At 43.9% G+C, this 27,722-nt stretch overlaps 1 protein-coding gene across 4 annotated transcripts in view; it reads right to left on the bottom strand.

Annotated features, from left to right (window-relative positions):
* LOC126195906 (septin-2) overlaps window positions 1-27,722 on the bottom strand; it is a 318,131-nt gene that overhangs the window by 77,572 nt on the left and 212,837 nt on the right. The window lies entirely within an intron of this gene.

The raw sequence follows: 27,722 nt of genomic DNA, 5'->3' as shown, positions 1-27,722 counted from the left end.
AAATTATAATGATAATAGTTTATTAATGACCAAAAGAAAAATTCATAATTGATGTTCATGACAGAGGTCGAACGATAGGTTCTTCACACTCTTGACTACTGGAAGAATAAGGAAAGTGTCATCCCAACATTTCGAAACATCTACATTTATTTGCTCGACAAAATATATATTACTGTTCTGAAGCCATCGTACAAATTTATAACAAATCAGTAAGGAGATTATTATGCACAAATAAAAACTGGACGAAGAAAAGGAGCGCTTATAAATGCCAAGATGAGATGAAATATGTGGGTCGGACAGGAAGAAACAAACATGAAGTTCAAAGACATAATAATATAGAATGGTTCATTGGTGGTAACAAAACATCTTAAGAAGGAGCAGCATTCGTTACGAAGCATCACGGACAACTTGAATATATTGCATATAGAAGTTTTGTTCCTGGAAAATTTAGAGGAAAGAGAGATATTTTGCGCTTTAAGAGATGAACGCGTTGAACTAAAACACGAAAGCGTCCATTGGGCATTTCTGGGCCCACATTATCGAGATTTTAATCAAAAGCAGCCAGCAACGTAATCTCATTAATAGTCATTAATTTTTAATGTCTCCTGTCGGTAAGTCTCAGCAGATGCAACTATTTAACACAGGTGTAAGACTGTTTTTAGAATTTGCTGTGATATGAGAAACGTTCAAAAATTTTACTATCCGATTGCAGCGTCGCAGGTGGCTTTGATACAACTTATACGTAACTAGTTAGTACTAACTTGGTAGGTGATTGAAGGTTGACTTATGTTTGCATACACAGTTCGGTGAATGTTACACACACGAGATGTACAAGAAGGACTCATAGTCTAACAATGCATGTTTGCTGTTTCCTTATTATTTTTGACTATGCCAAATGACATTAATTTTAAGGCGTGATGTCTTTGGTGTGGCGTGACGTGTGCTGGACTGCTTGTTGAAATTGCTCATCAATATTTTATAAAGTTCTTGTCTTCAGTTACTTATTTTAAAGTTTATTTGTGTTAATATTTACTGTAGAAGTAACTTCTTTCTATGTTATTGATTCGAGCGTCCTGTTATTGGTGAGTGCGCTTACGTCGTTCATCCAAGTCTCACGCCTCAGTAGTGTGTTTATATTTCGCGGCGTGCAGTTGCAGCGGCAGCGATTCTCAAGTTCTGAGAAGGTTGTTTGTCCACTGTTATAAAGATATTAAATTTAGTAGTTTTCAACGGTGTCTCGTGCTGTTCGTAGCGAAATAACGGTTTAATAAACATTCGGAAACGTTTGCTCACTGCGTTTTTTTTTTTTTTTTTACTTTTCTGTGCGCTGAAGTCGTTTAGTAAATTTCGTCCGGTAGTTTTCAGCTGACGTTTCTTATTGTCTCTAGTGAAGTATTTCAGTAAAATTTTCATTCATTGTTTTAACTTCGTTGAGTGTTCCAGTAGACGCTTGATTTTTTTTGGTTTTAGCTAGTAAATTGTGTGAAGTTTTGTTGGTCTTGGTATTAGTTGTCCTTTAGTAGCATTAATAAAAGTTGTTGCTTCTCTTAGTAGAGAGAGAATTTCGAGACCACTGTTGTTAGCCATATAAATAGTTCTACTAGTGTAATTGAACTTCGGTACGTAGACGTTCAGCTTTTTAAGTAACTGTAAAATTTTACCATGAGTGAGAAGTGTGGGATTTGTTCAATCCCACACTTGTGAGAAGTGGGTTACGGCGTGGGATTTGTTCAATATATTTTCACTGGGAGGGGGGAATGCAATGAGGAAGTCAGTGGGCATTCTAGCGAGATCCTCTCCTAGGAATGCAGAATCAGTAGTAGAAATAAGTTGATAGAGGAGCAGGAGCATAAGATCTGTGCCCTTCAGGTGCAGTTACAATACGCAAAGGAGAAACCAGATAGATTGATGAGGGTGAAGAGTGCTGAGGAATGGGACTGGCAGTTGGCAAGAAGGCAGCTAGGAGGAGGAGGTATTTAGATAGTTGTACTTTGGTATATGCAATAGATTTGACCAACTGTCAAGAGTTGAGTGGAGAGGAGCCTTTTGTACCTGTAGGTGAAGGAAACATGCAACAGTCCTCAGCAGTTAGTAGGCCTAAGTCAGTTGCAAAGTCTAACAGAAAGAAGAACGTTCTACTGCTAGGTAGGTCGCACAGTAGAGGTGTGGGCCATCAGTTGCAGGAAGTGTTGGGGATTGAGTACAAATCACAAGCATGGTGAAGCCTAGTGCAGGGCTGGCTCAGGTGACTGACAGCATAGGCGAGTTATGTAGGAATTTCACGAAAGGGGATCAGGCAGTGATTGTGGGTGGAGCAGGGAACAGTCTTGATAGGGTTGGGGAATATGATGTAGGTGGTGACCTGGTAAAGATAGCTACTCAAACTGGTGACACTAATGTGCATTTCGTGCAACTGTTTCAGCGTCATGATCGGCCTCATCTTAATGCGGCTTTTAGGCGCGTTAACATGGGGCTGGAGAAGACCCTGATGGCAGAAGGCGTGGGTCACATTGGTGCCAGTTGAGCCTATCGGGTTTCACTAGGCATGGCCTGAACCTCAATAGGTATGGGAAGGGGAGGCTGGCAAAGCTTATAGGTGACAGTATAGTAGATGGTGGTGAGATCACTCATGGAAAAATTCCTGTAGAAGTTGGTGTTAGAGCTGCACCTTATTTAGACTGAAGTCAGCTGCTAAGTATACCTGCTTAAAGGAAGAGGTAAGGTGTCCAAGTGGAGAAGGGATTAACATATTTCATCAGAATATAAGAAGTGTTAGAGATAAAGTTAGCGAACTGGTTATAGATATTGACTCAGAAATTAATGGCATGTCGGAGCACCACTTGCATAACGGGAAAATTCAGAGGCTTCCTTTACCAGGATACAGATTAGCTGACTGTTTTTCAAGGAATCCTTGTGGGGTGAGGGAGTGGCCATGTATTTAAAAAAAACAGTATTCCGTTTGAGTCCGTAGACGTAACACAGCACTGCACTGAACAGATATTTCAATGTTATGCAGGTGTAGTTGAATTTAGAGAAACTAAATTTCTAATTGTTGCAGTTTATAGGTCCCCTAATTCAGACTTCAGAGGATTTCTGCTCAAGCTAGAGGGGGTTCTTGATTCACTTTGTAGGAGGCACCAGAAATTGGTTAATCTAGCGACTTCCATATTAATTGTGTATGTGATTGTGCAAAAAACAGAATGTTGGTACATCTCCTAAACTCATATGATCTGATGCAGACTGAGACAACATTTTAATTGGCTCTGAGCACTATGCGGCTTAACTTCTGAGGTCATCAATCGCCTAGAACTTAGAACTAATTAAACCTAACTAACCTAAGGACATCACACACATCCATGCCCCAGGCAGGATTCGAACCTGCGACCGTAGCGGTCTCGCGGTTCCAGACTGAAGCGCCTAGAACCGCTCGGCCACACCGGCCGGCTACTCAAACAAATGTCACATATAATTACAAACTATGTAGGAAACTTAGTCTAGCAGTAATAGAGAGTTTTTTAAACTTTGTTAAGGAACAAGAGTGGCAGGATGTTTATAGTGCAGATAACGTAGATGATAAATCTGCTTTCCTTAACATGTTTCTCATGCTCTTTGAGAGTTGCTTTCCATTAGAACGTTCTAAACGGGGTACTAGCATTATAGGCAGCCCGGGTGGCTGACTAGTGGGATAAGGATATCATGTAGAACAACGCGGTAATTATATCAAAATGTTAGAAGTAGTCACAATCAAGCTACAGTAGCCCATTACAAACAGTATTGTAAGGTGCTTAAAAATGTAATTAGGAAGGCAAAGAGCATGGGTATGCAAATAGGGTAGCTAATTAACAGGATAAAATTAAGACCATATAGTCAGTTGTGAAGGAAATGTCTGGTCAGCAACGCAAGGTCGACGATATAAAGTCAGTTCGTAGTAAAAATATTTCTGTTACTGGTAAGTCAGATATATGTACAGTGATGACACTTTCCACACGACCTGACCTTCATTTTGCAGGACAATGCTCAAGCACGTACAGTGCAAGCTGTTACTGATTTGTTTGACTGAAGGGGCTGCTGAGTGCTATACCACCTACTGCGCTCCCATGACTTAAGTCCTCGTGAGTTCAACTCGATTTCTAAACTGAGGGAAACACTTCATGGCATTCGCTTCAGAACTGCTACAAATTCGTCGGGCAACAGACCGCGCCACTCGAATTGTCAACACAACTGGCACTGATAAGTTGAGAGTACATCGGAGGAAGGCGGAAGTAATGAGGAGTAGCAGATACGAGATTAGAGAGAAACTTACCATCAGAACTGATGATCATAAATACACGAAGTTAAGAAACTGTGCCACCTTGGAATAACACATGGCAGACGAAAGAACGAAGACGTAAAAAGCAGACTAACACAAGCAAAGACATTGTTCCTGCGCAAGAAAGTCCACCATCACAAACATCGACCTTAATTAGACGAAGAAATTTCAGAGAATGTACATTTGGAGCGCAGAATTATGCGTGGTAATTTATCATGGACTGTGCGAAAATCGGAAAAATGGGAATCAAAGCATTTAAAACGTGGTGTTATACCACAGAATCGGCGAAGAAAGAAATACATCAAAAGAAGTTTTGCATCACCTCGGTTCCGTGAGTTTCGGAACCTGTACAGAAAATTGGAATAGAGATCAACATATCATTTCCGTCCTTTTTATTGCTCATGAAAACCACACATTGCATGCTGTACCACCATACAGCGAGACCTTCAGAGGTGGTAGTCCAGATTGCTGTACACACCCGTACCTCTAATACCCAGTAGCACGTCCTCTTGCGTTGATGCATGCCTGTATTATTCGTGGCATACTATCCACAAGTTCATCAAGGCACTGTTGGTCCAGATTGTCCCACTCCTCGACGGCGATTCGGCGTAGATCCCTCACACTGGTTGATGGATCACGTTGTCCATGAACAGCCCTTTCCAATCTATCCCAGACATGTTCGAGAGGGTTCATGTCTGGAGAATACGCTGGCCACTCTAGTCGTGCGATGTAGTTATCCTGAAGGAAGTCATTCACAAGATGTGCACGTTGGGAGCGTGAATTGTCGTTCATGAAGACGAACGCCTCGCCAATATGCTGCCGATATGGTTGCATTATTAGTCGGAGGATGGCATTCACGTATCGTACAGCCGCTTTGGCGCCTTTCATTACCACCAGCGGCGTACGTCGGCCCACATAATGCCACCCCAAACAATCAGGGAACCTCCACCTTGCTGCACTCGCTGGACAGTGTGTCTAAGGCGTTCAGCCTGACCGAGTTGCCTCGAAACACGTCTCCGACGATTGTCTAGTTGAAGGCATATGCGACACTCATCGATGAAGAGAACGTGATGCCAATGCTGAGTGGTCCATTCGGCATTTTGTTGGGCCCATCTATACTGAGCTGCATGGTGTCGTGGTTGCAAAGATGAACCTTGCCACGGACGTCGGGAGTGAAGTTGCGCATCATGCAGCCTATTGCGCACAGTTTGAGTCTTAACACGACGTCCTGTGGCTGCACGAAAAGCATTATTCAACATTGTGGCGTTGCTGTCAGGGTTCCTCCGACCCATAATCCGTAGGTAGCAGTCATCCACTGCAGTAGTAGCCCTTGGGCGGCCTGAGCGAGGCTTGTCATCGATAGTTCATGTCTCTCTGTATCTTCTCCATGTCCGAACATCGCTTTGTTTCGCTCAGAGACGCCTGGACACTTCCCTTGTTGCGAGCCCTCCCTGGCACAAAGTAACAATGCGGACGCGATCGAACAGCGTTATTGACCGTCTAGGCATGGTTGGACTACAGACAACACGAGCCATGCACATCCTTCCTGGTGGAATGACTGGAACTGATCGGCTGTCTGACTCGCTCCGTCTAATAGGCTCTGCTCATGCATGGTTGTTTACATCTTTGGGCGGATTTAGTGACGTCCCGGAACAGACAAAGGGACTGTGTCTGTCATACAATATCCACTGTCAGCGTCTATCTTCAAGAGTTCTGGGAACCGAGGTGATGCAAAACTTTTTTTTATGTGTGTATATCGAAAGCACATGAAGAAACGACAGAGCTATAGGACATGTGCTAGAGTATCAAGGAATAATTTCTACAGTACTAGAGGGAGTAGTAAAGGGTACAAAAAGGTGGGGGAATACAGCGATTGGAATTCACTCAAACAAATAACTGAGGTGCAAGTGCTACTCTGAGATGAAGACGTTGGCACAAGATAGGAATTGTGGTGGCCCTTGTCAAACCAATCAGAAGACTGATGACTAAAAGAAAGAAGTTACTCTCCAGATTATCTCCAACTGTCTACATTGGCGGCATCCCACATGTTTTGTTATTCAACATACTAGTTATAGGGATTACTTTCCTGCTTTCAATGCATTTTCTACGCAAATTTCACCAATAGCCACTTCTGTAGCCCACTGAATGTCACGACCAGGTGCCAAATCTACAATACCTGCGGCTCTTAGCGTGACAATTAATGATATTATTAATCACTGAACGCAGCTGCAGAAATCTTTCAATAATAAAGAATGTTGAATTTTATCCAGTGAGCTCTTGGTTTGGATTAGCTTGAGGTGTGATTCTGTTCTTATCTTATTACATTCAACTACGTTTTGTTTAAACCATATTACCAGCCTCTCACAACAGTGGTCAGCTCTGAAAGTTTGTCATTCTGTTCAATAGACCTTTTGCTGTCAAAATATGCACGTCGGGCAAAATACGATATATATGACTTTCTTTCAAATGCTATGCCCACTCCTTTAACCACTGTACTGATGTTGTTATGAGACACATTCAGAAAAAGACCCGTTTAAATCATGGAAACATTATCGCGAGTGTTTATTTATTTATGTGTTTGTTTTATTTGTTGTCAGCATCGAAGGTCGACATTTTGTCTTTAATGCCAATATTACGATATTTCGGAGACTTTAGTATCGATACTGAAACATTGTTTGATATACAGAAAGTATGTTTCAGTGAAATTTTTTTTTTTTTTTTTTGGCCCTGTGGGCTCATCATCAGGTGCAAATAGTCTAATACATAATTTACATTTGCTCTTGAAGAAGGTGAAATGCATGTGCCTTTTACGAGAACGTTAGATGTTAGGCTTTGTATTTCGTGAATCAAATGTGAATATTATGAGAGAAACAGTAGAAAAACGTGGAAAAATTTATCGCAAAAAAAGAAGGAAATGTGTCTTTAAAATTACTAAAATAGTTATGGCTAATCAAAGCTGTCTGTTCATTTAACAAAGATTCAGGCTTTTCGATTTTATAGAGGGTATATTTCCAGAAAGAATGAATATACCAACGTATAGTGACCTCAAAAAGTTAGGAATGTTCTTTGTCTGTTCGGTAGATTTTTCACTATTGTTTTCGCTGTTTTTCGCATATTTTTCGAAATTGATTCACGAAATGCAAAACTTAAGATCCAACCTTTCCATAACAGGAACATACATTTCACCTCACTCAAGACAAAACTTAAATTATGTATTAGACGTTTTGCACCTGATGATGTAACCACAGTATGCACCGTGTAATTAAAAAAAATTGTGATAAAGCGTTCTTATTTAAACTTCCCATGTACTGAATACAGTCACGTTCACAGCTGCACAATATGGATAAAACTAAATCGATGTTTGAACTGCCAACATCGATATTCTGTGAAATCGAGTGAGGAAAGGGATTGCATTCAGTGACAAGGACTGCAGCGATAGTGCCAGCGTGTGTGGTGCGCTAACAGTGACCCGTGGATCGCGGAAGTGGGCGAGATCTGCATGCACCGGGAGACGTCGCTTCCGGCTGCAGCGCCTGCCACTGCACGTGAGCTGCACGCGGGGCCACAGCAGCTCACTTTACCAGCAAGAAGCAAGTAAAAGCTCTATCACTTCTCATTATTGTAGAAGTAAAGCACATAAAAATTTAATTTCGAATAAGCATCTGTCGTATAAACATATCTATTCTTCTACATAATTTTCTTCTTTGTCGAAGCAAAAGACGGATGCTGCGCTGGTTATTTAAGAACCACTTTTCCGCATTTCTTGTGCGTGGACAAGTTTTGTTCTTTCAAAGCAGGCAAGCGTATTGTTCCACCACAACGAAATATAAAGAGTTGTGGATTTTCAATGCTCTTTGCTAACCGAGAGTAGGCACGCACGTACAACGACACCGCGGTCTACGGCTGTAGCTTTCGGCGCATTGTAATGGCTTCTGGCTTCAGAGTTCGGGAAAATATTTGTAAATATTTCGTAAAATCTCTTTTACAAATGACAGTTTCATCACAATATCTAAGCAATTTACCGATTAGATTCTGGAAGTAGATTTCTGGTAAAATCTGAACATCGTCCGAGCGTTAAGCTTTCGTGACCACTGTGATCTGTATGTACCCTACTCTGCAAAACTTAAGGGCGAGACAAGTCGAGAAGTACAAAACATTACCCACTGAGTGGAAATGAATAAAAATGCAGCAGAATCCTATCAGAGGTCTCCCAGTCCTGCACATTAAGTTTGACGCCACATGCCTTGATGTCAGTGCGACTATAGCGGGACCAAGAAATATACGCCGCCGCCGCCCACCCCTCCCCTCCCCCCCACCCCCACAACGACCTTGTGACGTCACACTAGTCAGCTTGTCTGCCACACTTCACAAACACTCGGCTCTGTGCAGGGCTCACGGGAAATCACTATTTGATTGAAATTTTTCCCACCCAAGGTCTTAATTTAGTCGTGTTCTTTACAGAACTTGCACCCATTTAAACGACCAGTCAAGAACTATTAAACTCGTCTGAAATAGTTAACTCGCTGTCCGCCGGAGACGGCTGCTGGCACTCCTTAAGCCCTTCTGTAGTGTCACGTGCTGTGACGTACGTGCCGCGGCCTGTCTTCTTCGTGGGCCTTTGATTATAGCGCCAAATAGAACTGGCCTCACAACACGAGGCAGTTGAAGGAACGGGAGAAGACTGACACAAAGTCAGCAACCAGTTATGATGTACTGTGGTGATGTCCTTCATTACAAAATGGCTCGGAAGCCACACCTGGATGACTTCACATGGGGAAGAATCATCATCAAACTGGAAGGAGGACAAAGCGTGACGAGTGTAGCGCAGAAGTTTGGTATTGCTCAGAACATCGTTTTACGTGCAAGTGGAACGTTCCGAGCCAGAGGCACTGCTGCGTGAAGGACAGGAGGTGGTCAACTACAGCAGCACACTTAAACTTGTGTCTACTATCGATTGTGTAATGTCTGTAATTATTAACTTAATTGACTACAGAGGCATGTAAATACTTCTTATCATTCTGTAAATTTATGTAACCTGGAAATATTCTGTAAATATCTTTTCCAAAGCTGTATCATTTTGTTCTTAATGTGTAACAAATGTAACTGGTTCATTCTTAAGGACGGTAGTAATGTATGTACTACACTCATGCTCATAAATTAACGATAATTGCAGAATCTACATCTGCATCTACATTTATACTCCGCAAGCCACCCAACGGTGTGTGGCGGAGGGCACTTTACGTGCCACTGTCATTACCTCCCTTTTCTGTTCCAGTCGCGTATGGTTCGCGGGAAGAACGACTGTCTGAAAGCCTCCGTGCGCGCTCGAATCTCTCTAATTTTACATTCGTGATCTCCTCGGGAGGTGTAAGTAGGGGGAAGCAATATATTCGATACCTCATCCAGAAACGCACCCTCTCGAAACCTGGCGAGCAAGCTACACTGCGATGCAAGTGCCTCTCTTGCAGAGTCTGCCACTTGAGTTTGCTAAACATCTCCGTAACGCTATCACGGTTACCAAATAACCCTGTGACGAAACGCGCCGCTCTTCTTTGGATCTTCTCTATCTCCGCCGTCAACCCGACCTGGTACGGATCCCACACTGATGACCAATACTCAAGTATAGGTCGAATGAGTGTTTTGTAAGCCACCTCCTTCGTTGATGGACCACATTTTCTAAGGACTCTCCCAATGAATCTCAACCTGGTACCCGCCTTACCAACAATTAATTTTATATGATCATTCCACTTCAAATCGTTCCGCACGCATACTCCCAGATATTTTACAGAAGTAACTGCTACCAGTGTTTGTTCTGCTATCATATAATCATACAATAAAGGATCCTTCTTTTTATGTATTAGCAATACATTACATTTGTCTATGTTAAGGGTCAGTTGCCGCTCCCTGCACCAAGTGCCTATCCGTTGCAGATCTTCCTGCATTTCGCTACAATTTTCTAATGCTGCAACTTCTCTGTATACTACAGCTTCATCCGCGAAAAGCCGCATGGAACTTCCGACACTATCTACTATAGCATGTGGTGCCACACAACGTTGCACTACACAAAACTGGGGCTAATAGCGTAGGCACATAGCCAACACATACGACACAGATTTGTAAGTCCACGATATTCGTGAAAAGTTGAGAAAACCGTCCCGAAACACATGTGCTACAAAACGCCACTGTTTCCTGCGCATGTACCCCGATAACAGTATGGGATATTATCACCCATGCACACGTACACAGGCCGCACAACGGGTTGGCATACTCTGGATCAGGTGGTCGAGCAACTGCTGGGGTATATCCCCCATTCTTGCACCAGTGCCTATCGGAGCTCCTGAAGTGTCCTAGGGGTTTGAAGACGTGCAGCGATACGTCGACCGAGAGCATCCCAGACGTGCTCGATGGGGTTTAGGTCTGGAGAACAGACAGGCCACTCCGTTCGCCTGATATCTTCTGTTTTAAGGTACTCCCCCACCATGGCAGCTCGGAGGGGCCGGGCGTTATCATCCATCAGGAGGAAGGTGGGACCCACTGCACCCCTGAAAAGGCGAACATACTGGTTCAAAATGAAGTCCCGATACACCTGACCTGTTACAGTTCCTCTGTCAAAGACATGCAGGGGTGTACGTGCACTAATCATAATCCCACCCCACACCATCAAACCACGACCTCAATATAGGTCCCTTTCAAGGACTATAAGGGGTTGGTATCTGGTTCCTGGTTCACATCAGATGAAAACCCCGCGAGAATCACTGTTCAGACTATACCTGGACTCGTCCGTGAACATAACCTGGGACCATGTACTGTGCTCTTGACACCAGGCTTTACGGGCTCCCCTGTGACCAGGGGTCAGTGGAATGCACCTTGCAGGTCTGCGGGCGAATAAATAATGTCTGTTCAGTCGTCTGTAACACTGTGTCTGGAGACAACTGTTCCAGTGGCTAGGGTAAGGTCCCGAGCAAGGCTACCTACAGTTCTCCATGGCCGTCTGCGGGCGCTGATGGTGAGATATCGGTCTTCATGTGGTGTTGTACACTTTGGCTGCCCAGTACTGTAGCGCCTGGACAAGTTTCCTGTCTGCTGGAATCGTTGCCATAATCTTGAGATTACACTTTGTGGCACACGGAGGGCCCGTGCTACGACCTGCTGTGTTTGACCAGTCTTCAGTCGCCCTAGTGTTCTACCCCCCATAACGTCATCAAAGTGTGTTCTTTGAGCCATTTTAAACACACAGTCACTATTAGCACGTCTGAAAACGTCTGCACACTTACTCGCTTCACCGTACTCTGGCCTGCACCAACATACCTCTGCATATGTGGACTGCTGCCAGCGCCACCGTGCGACGACCGCAGGTCAGACGCACCACATGGTCATACCCCGAGGTGATTTAAACCGGCAAACCGCCCACCAGAGTGTTATTTCACCATGTATCAGCATTATCCTTAATTTATGAGCATGAGTGTAGAAAAATCTGAGGGGAGTTCCTCCGTAATGCAGAGCCTAAGGGCCTGAATGTGTAAGGTATATGGGCGTGAGCTAGCGCAGCTTGTCTTTATGTGGCAAGGAGCAGCCCTCGACGAATGAACATCTCGAGTATTCAGTGAGACAAGAATTTCTGGAGAAGTAGATTGAAAGAGCCTCGGATGAAAATTGTCATCAACCGCTTTGCTCTGAAATCTGCAATTCCGACATCAAGAAGAAATATACAGAGCATTTTTCATTAGATCCATGATCGCATCGTACAGGATTTTTAATCGCCACAGAAGATAAACCCTGATCTAGCTTCAGGCAAAGTAATGTTTTAGTTTTGCTTATTATTGCATGGACCAGTGTTTACTGCAGCTTTCAGATTGTAAGTGCTAAATCTTAACTGTGTGTGTTACGGACCTTGATTTGTCGTAAATCACAAACGTATCGCTGTTCAGTGCTAAAGATGTTCGAAGATCGCATAAGAGACTTATTGTCTAAAGAGATAAAGTATCGCTATTGCTTTAGGATGCAATAATCAAACAAATAAAAATCGGTTTTGTCGACTGTGGTATCTCCCTTCTAACAATGCTGCAGGTATTATCAAGTAGCATAAGGAAGTGGTATTCATATTTCATATTATACACTCCTGGAAATTGAAATAAGAACACCGTGAATTCATTGTCCCAGGAAGGGGAAACTTTATTGACACATTCCTGGGGTCAGATACATCACATGATCACACTGACAGAACCACAGGCACATAGACACAGGCAACAGAGCATGCACAATGTCGGCACTAGTACAGTGTATATCCACCTTTCGCAGCAATGCAGGCTGCTATTCTCCCATGGAGACGATCGTAGAGATGCTGGATGTAGTCCTGTGGGACGGCTTGCCATGCCATTTCCACCTGGCGCCTCAGTTGGACCAGCGTTCGTGCTGGACGTGCAGACCGCGTGAGACGACGCTTCATCCAGTCCCAAACATGCTCAATGGGGGACAGATCCGGAGATCTTGCTGGCCAGGGTAGTTGACGTACACCTTCTAGAGCACGTTGGGTGGCACGGGATACATGCGGACATGCATTGTCCTGTTGGAACAGCAAGTTCCCTTGCCGGTCTAGGAATGGTAGAACGATGGGTTCGATGACTGTTTGGATGTACCGTGCACTATTCAGTGTCCCCTCGACGATCACCAGTGGTGTACGGCCAGTGTAGGAGATCGCTCCCCACACCATGATGCCGGGTGTTGGCCCTGTGTGCCTCGGTCGTATGCAGTCCTGATTGTGGCGCTCACCTGCACGGCGCCAAACACGCATACGACCATCATTGGCACCAAGGCAGAAGCGACTCTCATCGCTGAAGACGACACGTCTCCATTCGTCCCTCCATTCACGCCTGTCGCGACACCACTGGAGGCGGGCTGCACGATGTTGGGGCGTGAGCGGAAGACGGCCTAACGGTGTGCGGGACCGTAGCCCAGCTTCATGGAGACGGTTGCGAATGGTCCTCGCCGATACCTCAGGAGCAACAGTGTCCCTAATTTGCTGGGAAGTGGCGGTGCGGTCCCCTACGGCACTGCGTAGGATCCTACGGTCTTGGCGTGCATCCGTGCGTCGCTGCGGTCCGGTCCCAGGTCGACGGGCACGTGCACCTTCCGCCGACCACTGGCGACAACATCGAAGTACTGTGGAGACCTCACGCCCCACGTGTTGAGCAATTCGGCGGTACGTCCACCCGGCCTCCCGCATGCCCACTGTACGCCCTCAAAAATGGCTCTGAGCACTATGGGACTCAACTGCTGAGGTCATTAGTCCCCTAGAACTTAGAACTAGTTAAACCTAACTAACCTAAGGACATCACAAACATCCATGCCCGAGGCAGGATTCGAACCTGCGACCGTAGCGGTCTTGCGGTTCCAGATTGCAGCGCCTTTAACCGCACGGCCACTTCGGCCGGCTATACGCCCTCGCTCAAAGTCCGTCAACTGCACATACGGTTCACGTCCACGCTGTCGCGGCATGCTACCAGTGTTAAAGACTGCGATGGAGCTCCGTATGCCACGGCAAACTGGCTGACACTGACGGCGGCGGTGCACAAATGCTGCGCAGCTAGCGCCATTCGACGGCCAACACCGCGGTTCCTGGTGTGTCCGCTGTGCCGTGCGTGTGATCATTGCTTGTACAGCCCTCTCGCAGTGTCCGGAGCAAGTATGGTGGGTCTGACACACCGGTGTCAATGTGTTCTTTTTTCCATTTCCAGGAGTGTATTAATCGTTCTTTGACATTATCTTTCTTATACATTCTTGTGCAAAAAATCCTTGACTACTTTCGGAATTGCGATACATTTAAAAGGAAATGCGATAAAATTACTAACGTAACTATATCCATCTGCTAAGAACTGGTGTTCAAATGCCAGCCTTTCTTAAAGTATGTATTCATCAGTGATTACTTCTGAATTATTTCTCACAACTGCATCAAACGACACACTTATGTTTCGGAAAAATGTTAAGGAAGTTAGGACCTACAATTCAATTTGTGTTTCGTGCTTTTAAAAAAGAACACATATTAGTACATTCTCCATTCCCTACGCCATTTTGTTTGCTTCGTCAAAAACACGCAACATAATCCAGTCTGAATATTACTGACAAAAAATATGGAAACACCAAAAACATAAAATATTACCATGCCTAATGTGATGTAGGAAACCCGTTTCCATTCAAACCAATTTCCAGTCAACTCGGAATGGATAAATACATGTCCTGTATGGCTTTCAAGGGAATCTTAAGCGCATTCTTCCTGCAAAGCAGTGGCAAGTTCAGATAATGATTTACGACAAATCAAGGTCCGTAACACACACAGTTAAGATTTAGCACTTACAATCTGAAAACTGCAGTAAACACTGGTCCATGCAATAATACGCAAAACTAAAACATTACTTTGCCTGAAGCTAGATCAGGGATTATCTTCTGTGGCGATTAAAAATCCTGTACGATGCGATCATGGATCTAATGAAAAATGCTCTGTATATTTCTTCTTGATGTCGGAATTGCAGATTTCAGAGCAAAGCGGTTGATGACAATTTTCATCCGAGGCTCTTTCAATCTACTTCTCCAGAAATTCTTGTCTCACTGAATACTCGAGATGTTCATTCGTCGAGGGCTGCTCCTTGCCACATAAAGACAAGCTGCGCTAGCTCACGCCCATATACCTTACACATTCAGGCCCTTAGGCTCTGCATTACGGAGGAACTCCCCTCAGATTTTTCTACACTCATGCTCATAAATTAAGGATAATGCTGATACATGGTGAAATAACACTCTGGTGGGCGGTTTGCCGGTTTAAATCACCTCGGGGTATGACCATGTGGTGCGTCTGACCTGCGGTCGTCGCACGGTGGCGCTGGCAGCAGTCCACATATGCAGAGGTATGTTGGTGCAGGCCAGAGTACGGTGAAGCGAGTAAGTGTGCAGACGTTTTCAGACGTGCTAATAGTGACTGTGTGTTTAAAATGGCTCAAAGAACACACTTTGATGACGTTATGGGGGGTAGAACACTAGGGCGACTGAAGACTGGTCAAACACAGCAGGTCGTAGCACGGGCCCTCCGTGTGCCACAAAGTGTAATCTCAAGATTATGGCAACGATTCCAGCAGACAGGAAACTTGTCCAGGCGCTACAGTACTGGGCAGCCAAAGTGTACAACACCACATGAAGACCGATATCTCACCATCAGCGCCCGCAGACGGCCATGGAGAACTGTAGGTAGCCTTGCTCGGGACCTTACCCTAGCCACTGGAACAGTTGTCTCCAGACACAGTGTTACAGACGACTGAACAGACATTATTTATTCGCCCGCAGACCTGCAAGGTGCATTCCACTGACCCCTGGTCACAGGGGAGCCCGTAAAGCCTGGTGTCAAGAGCACAGTACATGGTCCCAGGTTATGTTCACGGACGAGTCCAGGTATAGTCTGAACAGTGATTCTACAATATTACATATTAGCAATATTACATTATCTTCCGATCACCAACTCACTCGCTAACGCAACTCTCGTCCATAAAAAAAATAATTCGCGCGCAAGACGGCATAAAAATGCACTCTGTGATTCAAGTGACGGCGCGGAACACAAGCGATCACCTCAGAATTCAAACCGAACAAGATCAAATGCTTACTTGCTCGTGATCGCCTACCGTTTACCCAGAGAGAATACTTTGTCCTGGGGTGGTATAACAAGTTTTATAAGTAGAAACAACGTAATTCTTTTCTCTCTCCTCCCGTGCATTTACCGAGCGAGGTGGTGCAGTGGTTTGCACCCTGGACTCTCACTCGGAATGACGACGGTTCAGACCTGCATCCGGGCTTCCTGATTTAGGTTTTCAGTTATTTCCCTAACTCGCTTCAGGCAAATGCCGGAATAGTTCCTTTGAAAGGACACAGTCGTTACCATTCCTTCCCTAATCTGAGCTCGTGCTCCGTCTCCAATGACCTCGTTGTCGACGGGACGTTAAACATTAATCATCTTCTCCTCCTCCTCCTCCTCCTCCTCCTCCAGTGCATTTGGCACAATGGACTCGCATTCGCGAGGACGGCGGTTCAAATCCGCGTCCGGCCATCCTTATTTAGATTTTCTGTGATTTCCTGAAATCGTTTAAGACAAATGCCTGGATGGCGTCTTTGAAAGGGCACGGCCTATTTCTATCCTTCCCTAATCTGAGCTTGAGCTCAGTCTCTATTGACCTCGCTGTCGACGGGACGTTTGACACTAATCTTAGTTCCTTCCTTTCTTACAGTGCATTTCGTCAGGAAAGGGAGCGAGTTCCGAACAGGTGTCTTACAACATTGCACATAAGATACTAAAGAGGAAGCGAAACAAAATCAGCTCAAATTACAGCTAGATACTGTGTGAGAAGTCAGCTAAATTTATCTTATTCTGCTAATTTATATGTAACTACGTTCAGGCACGGAGTGACGAAGGAAGCTAAAATGGTTCAAATGGCTCTGAGCACTATGTGACTTCTGAGGTCATCAGTCCCCTAGAACTTAGAACTACGTAAACGTAACTAACCTAAGGACATCACACACATCCATGCCCGAGGCAGGATTCGAACCTGCGACCGTAGCGGTCGCGCGGTTCCAGACTGTAGCGCCTAGAACCGCACGGTCACACCGGTCGGCACGAAGGAAGCCTTTGCTAATACACGGAAGCACACGGTATGAGTAATATCATTAACAAACGAAGGTATGTATACCGCGAACAGGGAGCAGCACCTGATACAGAGGAAATTACGATTTGTAAGCGGAAATTTAAAACTCCTCCAGAGGAACTTAGAATTCGCGGAAGTTATATGAAAATATTGACTGTAAATAATGAAAATATTGTGATGCTAAGTATGTCTTTACAATAATTTTGTCTTCAGCCTCAGAAGGGCATTTAAACAAAGAACAAGTTAATTGGACAGAATAATTAATGATTCGTAATGTAAAAATAGGAAGTGTGCGTATAAAAATGATGAAAGGTTAATCTCAACAATCTGCGTAATTAAATGAAAATAAGGTGTTGTTTTCTCTCCTCTTTCTTCAAATGGTTGAAATGGCTCTGAGCACTATGGGACTTGACTTCTGAAGTCATCAGTACCCTAGAACTTAGAACTACTTAAACCTAACTAACCCAAGGACATCACACACATCCATGCCCGAGGCAGGATTCGAACCTGCGTCCGTAGCGCTCGCGCGGTTGCAGACTGTAGCGCCTAGAACCGCTCGGCCACTTCGGCCGGCTCTCTCTCTCTTTCTCTCTACCATTATTAAAGAAGGTGTAAAGACACATTAGTCTTTGTTTTAATACTGTGATGCAAACAAAATGAAGTACGAGGGACAGCTCATAAATAATGTAATAATGTACAGGTTCGTATTACCGTGGAATGTTTGCTGCAACAACAATAAATATTACGTCAGATGCAGCTGGGAGCTTGACGTCGTACATCAAGATCGAAACTTTATGCAGCAAAAACCCAACAGCAATACACAGAGCGTTAAGTGAAGTTCGTGGCGAGTTCACAGTGGACTGTAGTACAGCTTCGCGTTAGATTAATCTTTTTCGTGGTGGTCGTATGAGCACAGACAATAATCCAACAACCGGAAGACCAGCCGGCCGTTGCGGCTGTGCGGTTGTACGCGCTTCAGTCTGGAACCGCGCGACCGCTACGGTCGCAGGTTCGAATCCTGCCTCGGGCATGGATGTGTGTGATGTCCTTAGGTTAGTTAGGTTTAAGTAGTTCTAAGTTCTAGGGGATTGATGACCTCAGATATTAAGTCCAATAGTGCTCAGAGCTATTTGAATCATTTGAACCGGAAGACCAAAACGTCAACAGATGAACGAAGTGCAGATGGCAGGTGGTCTTGAAGAAGATAGCAGTGCGAATGGCGACGAACTCTTTGAAGCCAAGGGAATTGCCCCAACATCAGTATTCCGTATTCTGACAAATACTCCGAAGAAGAGAAAAATTTCTGCAAGATAGGTCCAACATTGTTCGACTGTTGAAGAGAAACAGAAACGCATGGGCAGTGCAGCCTTGCTCCAGCAACGATTCGACCGTGAAGGTGAAGGATTCTTGTGTCGGATTGTCGCAATTTACGAAACGTGGATTAGAGACTCTGAACCAGAGTTGAAATCACAATCCAATAAGTGATTTTAGCTTATGATCACCGAGGAATCACCATGACAGATAGTCCTATGTGGAACAAGTGTCACAGCTGTATATTATCGTAACTTTATGCAGAACTTGAGCATAAAAAGACACAAAACCCGACATCAGGTTGGTCTTCTAATTATCCACGACAATGCTCGCTCGCATATCGGCAATGTTGTAGCCCACAACTGCGTGAATAGGATAGGAAGTGTTGCCACATCCTCTCTACGGTCCGGACATGAGTTCACCAACAACTTCGACTTGTTCCGGAAGTTGAAAAAACCTAAGCGTTGGGTTGGGGGGGGGGGGGGAGGGGGAGGGGTTTGGTTCTTTGGGGAAGAGAGACCAAACAGCGAGGTCATCGGTCTCATCGGATTAGGGAAGGAAGTCGGCCTTGCGCTTTCAAAGGAATCATCCCGGCATAAGCCTGGAGCGATTTAGGAAAATCACGGAAAACCTAAATCAGGATGGCCGGACGCGGGACTGAACTATCGTCCTCCCGAATGAGAGTCCAGTGTGCTAACCACTGCGCCACCCCGCTCGGGAAACCTATGCGTGATCGGCTTTATCTGGAAGAGCTTTCTACGACCGTTAACCCGAGCCATTCGACAGATGAACTAAAGTGGTGTCCTCCAAGGAATAATAGAGCTTCCGAGACGTCTGGATTTAGTCATAGAGAAGCAGGGAGACCATACTGAAGGGATGTAAAGAGATATTAAAAAAAAGGGTAAGTAAAAAAACTGTATGCATCATTTATGAAAAGTCCAACACAATTTCTTTTTTTTTACATCTGGAGGTACTGATGTGTCCTATTACAAAGCCAGGTGAAGTCCGATGCAGTCACGTAAGTATTAATTACAAAAAATTTACGAAGAATTTAAGATTTTTTGGCAGATCAGTTTGACGCAGTACACTTCTGTCCGTGAGGAATATGAGGAGATTTAACACTTTCCACCTTTAGGGCCGAACGTACGAAGGAAAGATTCAGTGATTATAGCAAATTTATTGTAAAGATATGACTATTAAATAATATGCTTTTATTACTGCCTATTGATGATTTCGCAGTGCTGGGACAATGATATTCAGTTAAAGCATTACAGAATTGACACCTGGAGTCATTTTAAGGTATGTCTCTCAACAGAACTTTTTTTTTTCATCATGGTCACTGGTGCAGCCGCAAATATAGCTACACATCACACCGGCAACTAGGGAATGTGTTGACTTCGACTGAATGTATGGCGGTGACGGTCTGACGCACAGCAAGGATTGTTACATCTGCAAGTTTCGTTTGAGACGCGAGAATGGTAGTCAGCTGGTTCTCGCTGCACTATGAGGTGGCCACACAGCCGAGACCGGTTGGCGAGTAATCGAAACACCGTCTGCAGTCGGCGGTGCGGCTTCCGCGATGCAGGCTGCGTTCCTCGAATGCTGGTGCGGCGCCGCGGTTTGCCAGTGGCGCAGCCGTGCAGGCGGGGGCGGCTCTGTTACGTCATCCGTAGCGACGCCGCGTCAGCCAGTTAACCAGAGCACCAGCTTGTGTTCGTAGATCCATCCTGCGCACCATCTTTTTTCACCGCCACTGCCACGTCAAAATTTGTTTAGAAGGTACATATAGACTACGTTGTAAATACAGGGTTTACATAAAGTCCGGGAGCACTTTCCAGTATTTATTGCACAAGAACCAAACATTGTACAAATATCATACATATGCCATTTTGAAGAGAAACCCTGAAAGATTTTTTTCGTGTATGCCTACACAGTGTGGTATGGTAATTTGTCGATAGTCAGCGCTAGTCGCAAACATGTCAAGTGCAGGTGCCGTGCTACAGAAGGGGACAGCTGTTTCATGAAGTGGCCTCCCCGATCACCAGATCTACAATCCGTGTGATTTTTTTCTGTTGGGGCACATTAAAGATGTGGTGTCTGTACCGCCTCTACCACATGATGCAGCAGAGCTCCAGCAGAGAATCCGGGAAGCGACTGCCACAGTCGACGATGCCATGCTGGCACGGGTATGGCAAGAATACGATTACCGTATTGACGTCTGCCGGGTCACTCATCGTTCGCATATCAAATGTTTGTTACAAAAAGTTCAGAGTTTCTCTTCAAAATGCAGTATGTATGACATCTATACAATGTTTAGTTCTTGTGCAGTAAATAATTGAATTTGTTCCCGGACTTTAGTACACCCTGTATATTGACTAGCTGAGCATTTGCAATGTGTATATCGTCAGGACGACACATAACCAGAAGCGGTAGAAAGGTGCTGACAAAATAATTGCAAAACTAGGAAATGCGCTTAGTACAGTCAAAAACAAAAAGTATACTGTTTGGATGGAATAAAATCTGACCTAGTAAATAATCAGTAAATCCTTTAAGACGTTTGTGCCTATTTAATATGTGCTGACAACACTGGATAATTTCTGATGACTGGATAAAAGCTCTGCTAATATATGTGTTTTAGAAAAACGTGACAGAAAAAATTGGAAATTTGTGGTAAGTTGCTATGGGACCAAACTGCTGATGGCATCGGTCCCTAGGCTTGCACACTACTTAACCTGACTTAAACTAACTTACGCTAAGGACAATACACACACCCATGCCCTAGGGAGGACTCGAACCTCCGACGGCGGGAGCCGCGCAAACCGTGGCAAGGTGCCCGAGACCGCACGGCTGCCCCATGCGGCAAGGCGACAGAAGTACGACAACGAATTGCATAGGGATGCGATTATTAAACATCACAAACACGATATATGGAAAAATTACGTCCTATGTCAGACACTTTCTTCCTTGAGGAACAACCAAGATGTAGAAGAAGATTGGTGAACGAAGACGGGAACTTTGCCTTAAGATGCACCTCACATTCACTGATTACAAAAAGGTCTTTGATAGAGGCCAAACGAGAGTGGCTCAGTAGTAAAGTGCCCGAAAACAAACCTAAAGAGTTCTATCCCTGGTGAGTCTTAGAATTTTTATGAGTCATTTAGCACATCTTTCACCTGTGACAATATTTGTTAATGTGAAAAATGCTGCGCAGAACCGTAGTTACAAGACCACGATAAATAGTAGCGCCCCCACCCTCCCGCCCCCAATACCTGGCTAGGTAAATCGTTTACAATGTCTGTGGAAGGCAAGGGCGTGTCACTGTGCCTAGCAAATCAAGTGGTGTTCAACCCAACCTTCCAAGTGACAACAGCTTCATTTACTATCACTCTTGCGAACGTCATCCAAAGCTTTTTCTGGAGCACACGAACAATACTGAGAACAGAAAACCTGTTGTTGTTGTTGTTGTCGTTGTCGTTGTCGTTGTTGTTGTTGTTGTGGTCTTCAGTCCTGAGACTGGTTTGATGCAGCTCTCCATGCTACTCTATCCTGTGCAAGCTTCTTCATCTCCCAGTACCTACTGCAACCTCCATCCTTCTGAATCTGTTTAGTGTATTCATCTCTTGGTCTCACTCTACGATTTTTACCCTCTACGTTTCCCTCCAACACTAAATTGGTGATCCCTTGATGCCTCAGAACATGTCCTACCAACCGATCCCTTCTTCTAGTCAAGTTGTGCCACAAACTTCTCTTCTCCCCGATCCTGTTCAATACCTCCTCATTTGTTATATGATCTACCCATCTAATCTTCAGCATTCTTCTATAGCACCACATTTCGAAAGCTTCTATTCTCTTCTTGTCCGAACTAATTATCGTCCATGTTTCGCTTCCATACATGGCTACGCTCCATACAAATACTTTCAGAAACGACTTCCTGACACTTAAATCTATACTCGATGTTAACAAATTTCTCTTCTTCAGAAACGCTTTCCTTGCCATTGCCAGTCTACATTTTATATCCTCTCTACTTCGACCATCATCAGTTATTTTGCTCCCCAAATAGCAAAACTCCTTTACTACTTTAAGTGTCTCATTTCCTAATCTAATTCCCTCAGCATCACCCGACTTAATTCGACTACATTCCATTATCCTCGTTTTGCTCATGTTGATGTTCATCTTATACCCTCCTTTCAAGACACTGTCCATTCCGTTCAACTGCTCTTCCAAGTCCTTTGCTGTCTCTGACAGAATTACAATGTCATCGGCGAACCTCAAAGTTTTTATTTCTTCTCCGTGGATTTTAATACCTACTCCGAATTTTTCTTTTGTTTCCTTTACTGCTTGCTCAATATACACATTGAATAACATCAGGGAGAGGCTACAACCCTGTCTCACTCCCTTCCCAACCGCTGCTTCCCTTTCATGCCCCTTGACTCTTATAACTGCCATCTGGTTTCTGTACAAATTGTAAATAGCCTTTCGCTCCCTGTATTTTACCCCTGCCACCTTCAGAATTTGAAAGAGAGTATTCCAGTCAACATTGTCAAAAGCTTTCTCTAAGTCTGCAAATGCTAGAAACGTAGGTTTGCCTTTCCTTAATCTAGCTTCTAAGGTAAGTCGCAGGGTCAGTATTGCCTCACGTGTTCCAATATTTCTACGGAATCCAAACTGATCTTCCCCGAGGTCGGCTTCTACTAGTTTATCCATTCGTCTGTAAAGAATCCCCGTTAGTATTTTGCATCCGTGACCTATTTTCACATCTGTCAGCACCTGCTTTCTTTGGGATTGGAATTATTATATTCTTCTTGAAGTCTGAGGGTATTTCGCCTGTCTCATACATCTTGCTTACTAGATGGTAAGAGTTTTGTCAGGATTGTCTCTCCCAAGACGGTCAATAGTTCTAATGGAATGTTGTCTACTCCCGGGGCCTTGTTTCGACTCAGGTCTTTCAATGCTCCGTCAAACTCTTCACGCAGTATTATATCTCCAATGGTTCCAATGGCTCTGAGCACTATGGGACTTAACATCTGAGGTCATCAGTATCCGAGAACTTAGAACTACTTAAACGTAACTAACCTTAGGACATCACACACATCCATGCCCGAGGCAGGATTCGAACCTGCGACCGTAGCAGTCCCGCGGTTCGGGACTGAAGCGCTTAGAACCGCTCGGCCACCGCAGCCGGCATTATATCTCCCATTTCATCTTCATCTACATCCTCTGCCATTTCCATAATATTGTCCTCAAGTACATCGCACTTGTATAGACGCTCTATACTCCTTCCACCTTTCTGCTTTCCCTTCTTTGCTTAGAACTGGATTTCCATCTGAGCTCTTGATATTCATACAAGTGGTTCTCTTTTCTCCAAAGGTCTCTTTAATTTTCCTGTAGGCAGTATCTATCTTACCCCTAGTGAAACAAGCCTCTACATCCTTAAATTTGTCCTCTAGCCATCTCTGCTTAGCCATTTTGCACTTCCCGTTGATCTCATTTTTGAGACGTTTGTATTCCTTTTTGCCTGCTTCATTTACTGAATTTTTATATTTTTTCCTTTCATCAATTAAATTCAATATTTCTTCTGTTACCCACGGATTTCTACTAGCCCTCGTCTTTTTACCTACTTGATCCTCTGCTGCCTTCACTACTTCATCTCTCAAAGCTACCCATTCTTCTTCTACTGTGTTTCTTTTCCCCATTCCCGTCAATTGTTCCCTTATGCTCTCCCTGAAGCTCTGTACAACCTCTGGTTCTTTCAGTGTATCCAGGTCCCGTCTCCTTAAATTCCCACCTTTTTGCAGTTTCTTCAGTTTTAATCTACAGTTCATAACCAATAGATTGTGGTCAGAGTCCACATCTGCCCCTGGAAATGTCTTACAATTTAAAACCTGGTTCCTAAATCTGTCTTACCATTATATAATCTATCTGAAACCTGTCAGTATCTCCAGGCTTCTTCCATGTATACAACCTTCTTTCATGATTCTTGAACCAAGTGTTAGCTATGATTAAGTTGTGCTCTGTGCAAAATTCTACCAGGCGGATTCCTCTTTCATTTATTAGCCCCAATCCATATTCACCTACTACGTTTCCTTCTCTCGCTTTTCCTACTACCGAATTCCAGTCACCCATGACTATTAAATTTTCGTCTCCCTTCACTACCTGAATAATTTATTTTATTTCATCATACATTTCTTCAATTTCTACGTCATCTGCAGAGCTAGTTGGCATATAAACTTGTACTACTGTAGTAGGCGTGGGCTTCGTGTCTATCTTGGCCACAATAATGCGTTCACTATGCTGTTTGTAGTAGCTTACCCGCACTCCTATTTTTTTATTCATTATTAAACCTACTCCTGCATTACCTCTATTTGATTTTGTATTTATAACCCTGTATTCGCCTGACCAAAAGTCTTGTTCCTCCTGCCAACGAACTTCACTAATTCCTACTATATCTAACTTTAGCCCATCCATTTCCCTTTTTAAATTTTCTAACCTACCTGCCCGAATAAGGGATCTGACATTCCACGCTCAGATTCGTAGAACGCCAGTTTTCTTTCTCCTGATAACGACATCCTCCTGAGTAGTTCCCGCCCGGAGACTATTTTACCTCCGGAATATTTTACCCAAGAGGACGCCATCATCATTTAACCATACAGTAAAGCTGCAAGCCCTCGGGAAAAATTACGGCTGTAGTTTCCCCTTGCTTTCAGCCGTTCGCAGTACCAGCACAGCAAGGCCGTTTTGGTTAATGTTACAAGGCCAGATCAGTCAATCATCCAGACTGTTGCCCCTGCAACTACTGAAAAGGCAGCTGCCCCTCTTCAGGAACCACACGTTTGTCTGGCCTCTCAACAGAAACCCCTCCGTTGTGGCTGCACCTACGGTACGGCTATCTGTATCGCCGAGGCACGCAAGCCTCCCCACCAACAGCAAGGTCCATGGTTCTTGGGGGGGGGGGGGGGAGGGGGGGCAGAGTATGTCAAGGCTGTAGCTTAATAGCCTGATCCCCAAAGTTTTTACTATTTACACAGATGAAGTAATTAGATAAAGGAAGCCTGGGAATTAAAATAAATGGAAGAAAGAAGCTAAGTAGTAAACTGCTTACTGATGATAAAGTTACTATTCAACGAACTAAGGATTGCCTTCAGAAAATTGTGTATTATCTTCAACAGATATGCTCGAGATATAACATTAAAATCTCTACACAAAAACCAAGACAGGATCTTTACAGGCAAATGTGCAGTCCGAGTAAGAAAAACCCTAGATAATAGACCTAGTGGTCAAGCGTCTTATTTCCAATAAAGTGGCTGTAACGTAACATGGGACATTGATCACGATATAGACTGCAAAATGAATTAGTACTAGGCCGTATGTGACATGATCAGAGGAAAAATATGTAGGAAAACGAGAAATTTTACGAAGTTATGGTTGTACCAGTGTTCCTGCATGGCTCAGAGACATGGGTGAAAAATACTAAATATCTTAGTAAGATACCAGGATCAGAAAAGAAATTCCTAAGATCCTTGAAAGGTTGCACGAGACTGGATAGATTTAAAAATGACTGAGGAGACAACTGAACACTTAAAATACTAGATTGGGTCAGTGAAAATATTGATAGATGGCTCTCACACGCGAACAGAATGAGAGAAGGATAACGGAAATATAAGTTTTTTTGTACACTTCATATTTCGACATAGTCACAGAAATTCTTTTATACTGTTAGGCGGTATTGGCAAGCATTATTCTTCATCAGAACAGTTTAAAGGAGCTTCAGATGGTGACCAGGTAATGTTTTGTCGTCAGGCAGATGACCCTCTGACGGTGCTTTTAGTTGCTCTGGTTATGGACAATTGTGGCCAATGCCGGTTTATGGTATAAAAAATTCTGTAATAGCATCAAAATCTTAACTGTACCAGAAAAGTCAGTCACAATATCCAGAAACATGTCATTTTTTTTCAAAAGAAGTTTCATCATATAGATCGAATGGTAAGAATATTAGAAGACCAAGGAAAGATTGGTGACAATTTCCTATATGACCATAACAAGCGAACTGCTTACTGCTTGAAAGGAGAAGATAGACAATAAGAAGAATTCTGTCAAGTGCCAGAAATATGGACACCAGAAAGATTCTGTATCATTGTTACTCTGAGTCAGTTATTCGTTACGGCATAATCTTCTGTGGGAATGCATCACATATCGGCTCTTACTGATGCAATAATAAAAAAAGATATTTGTGTAGCCAAACAAAGGGGTCGTTCACTGTTAAATTCCATTCCTAGTTCTTGCAAAGATTCCTGTTTACTCTTCTTGTGGAAAAGGTGTTATTCTATAAATAACAACAAAAGGGATGACTTCCAGAAATCTTTGGTTTATACCCCTCAAGACAGGTTGCAGTTTTGGAATTCAGTGACATAGTGGCCGAAAGCAACGGTATTTCATGTTGTAGATGAAAATAACTGAGTAACGCAAGCTTACAAAACGTCAAATGTTATCTAGAAATATGTTACCAACGATATTTATTCCGATGAAAGATGTTTGTGTGTACAATTCCGTTTTACAAAAGCAACTAAATTAACCCTGAAATTGATTTGAAAATACGGTGTCCTGCACAAAGGGAACATGTTCAACACTAACGAAGTCGTCTCCCTCTTTCCCCTTATTCCATATTTGACTTTTACATATTTATAAGAAGCAAATATATCTACATCAAGAAACAAAAAATACATGATAGGAGGTAAATTGCATTAACCTTATTTTATTCAATTTTTTGTTTCGACTGTAACAGTAGTAAATGTGCGGATGTTGCCTTTCTGCAGTAATTGTGTTTGTTATAAATGTTTCTGGCAGGTCACTTGAGGTGGACTTTGAGATTAGTATTTAGAAAAGCCTTTCTGCACAAATCTCTGTTTACCTGTATCAGCTTTATGTGATGCAACAGGAATAATCATGGAAAGTTCTGAACTTCTTCCCGGCGGACGTTTCATTATCTAACAGCGCCCGCCGGGGTGGCCGAGCGGTTCTAGGCGCTACAGTCGTAAACCACGCGGCCGCTACGGTCGCAGGTTCGAATGCTGCCTCGGGCATCGATGTGTGTGATGTCCTTAGGTTATTTAGGTTTCAGTTGTTCTAAGTTCTTGGGGACTGATGACCTCAGAAGTTAAGTCCCATAGTGCTCGGAGCCAAAATGTAACAGCATTTCTCCGTTTGCCCTATGGTTTGCTTGGACGAGGCGTGCTTGCCACGCTGCACCTTAAGCCAGCTGTTCCTGGCGAGATTACGTCTGTCTGAGTCTTGTCTGTCTGTTTACTTTGGTCCGTAGCACGTGGAGCAATAAAGCGACGCAAGCAAAATTCGCACCCATGTTTACTTGCGAGAGATAAGGCAAGGAGGCTGTTTGTAGGCAGCGACCCGCAGTGCACCCAGCTGCGCCG

Source organism: Schistocerca nitens, chromosome 1 (assembly GCF_023898315.1).
Source record: "Schistocerca nitens isolate TAMUIC-IGC-003100 chromosome 1, iqSchNite1.1, whole genome shotgun sequence".
Taxonomy (NCBI): domain Eukaryota; kingdom Metazoa; phylum Arthropoda; class Insecta; order Orthoptera; family Acrididae; genus Schistocerca; species Schistocerca nitens.
This window is presented reverse-complemented; position numbering and strand designations above follow the sequence as displayed.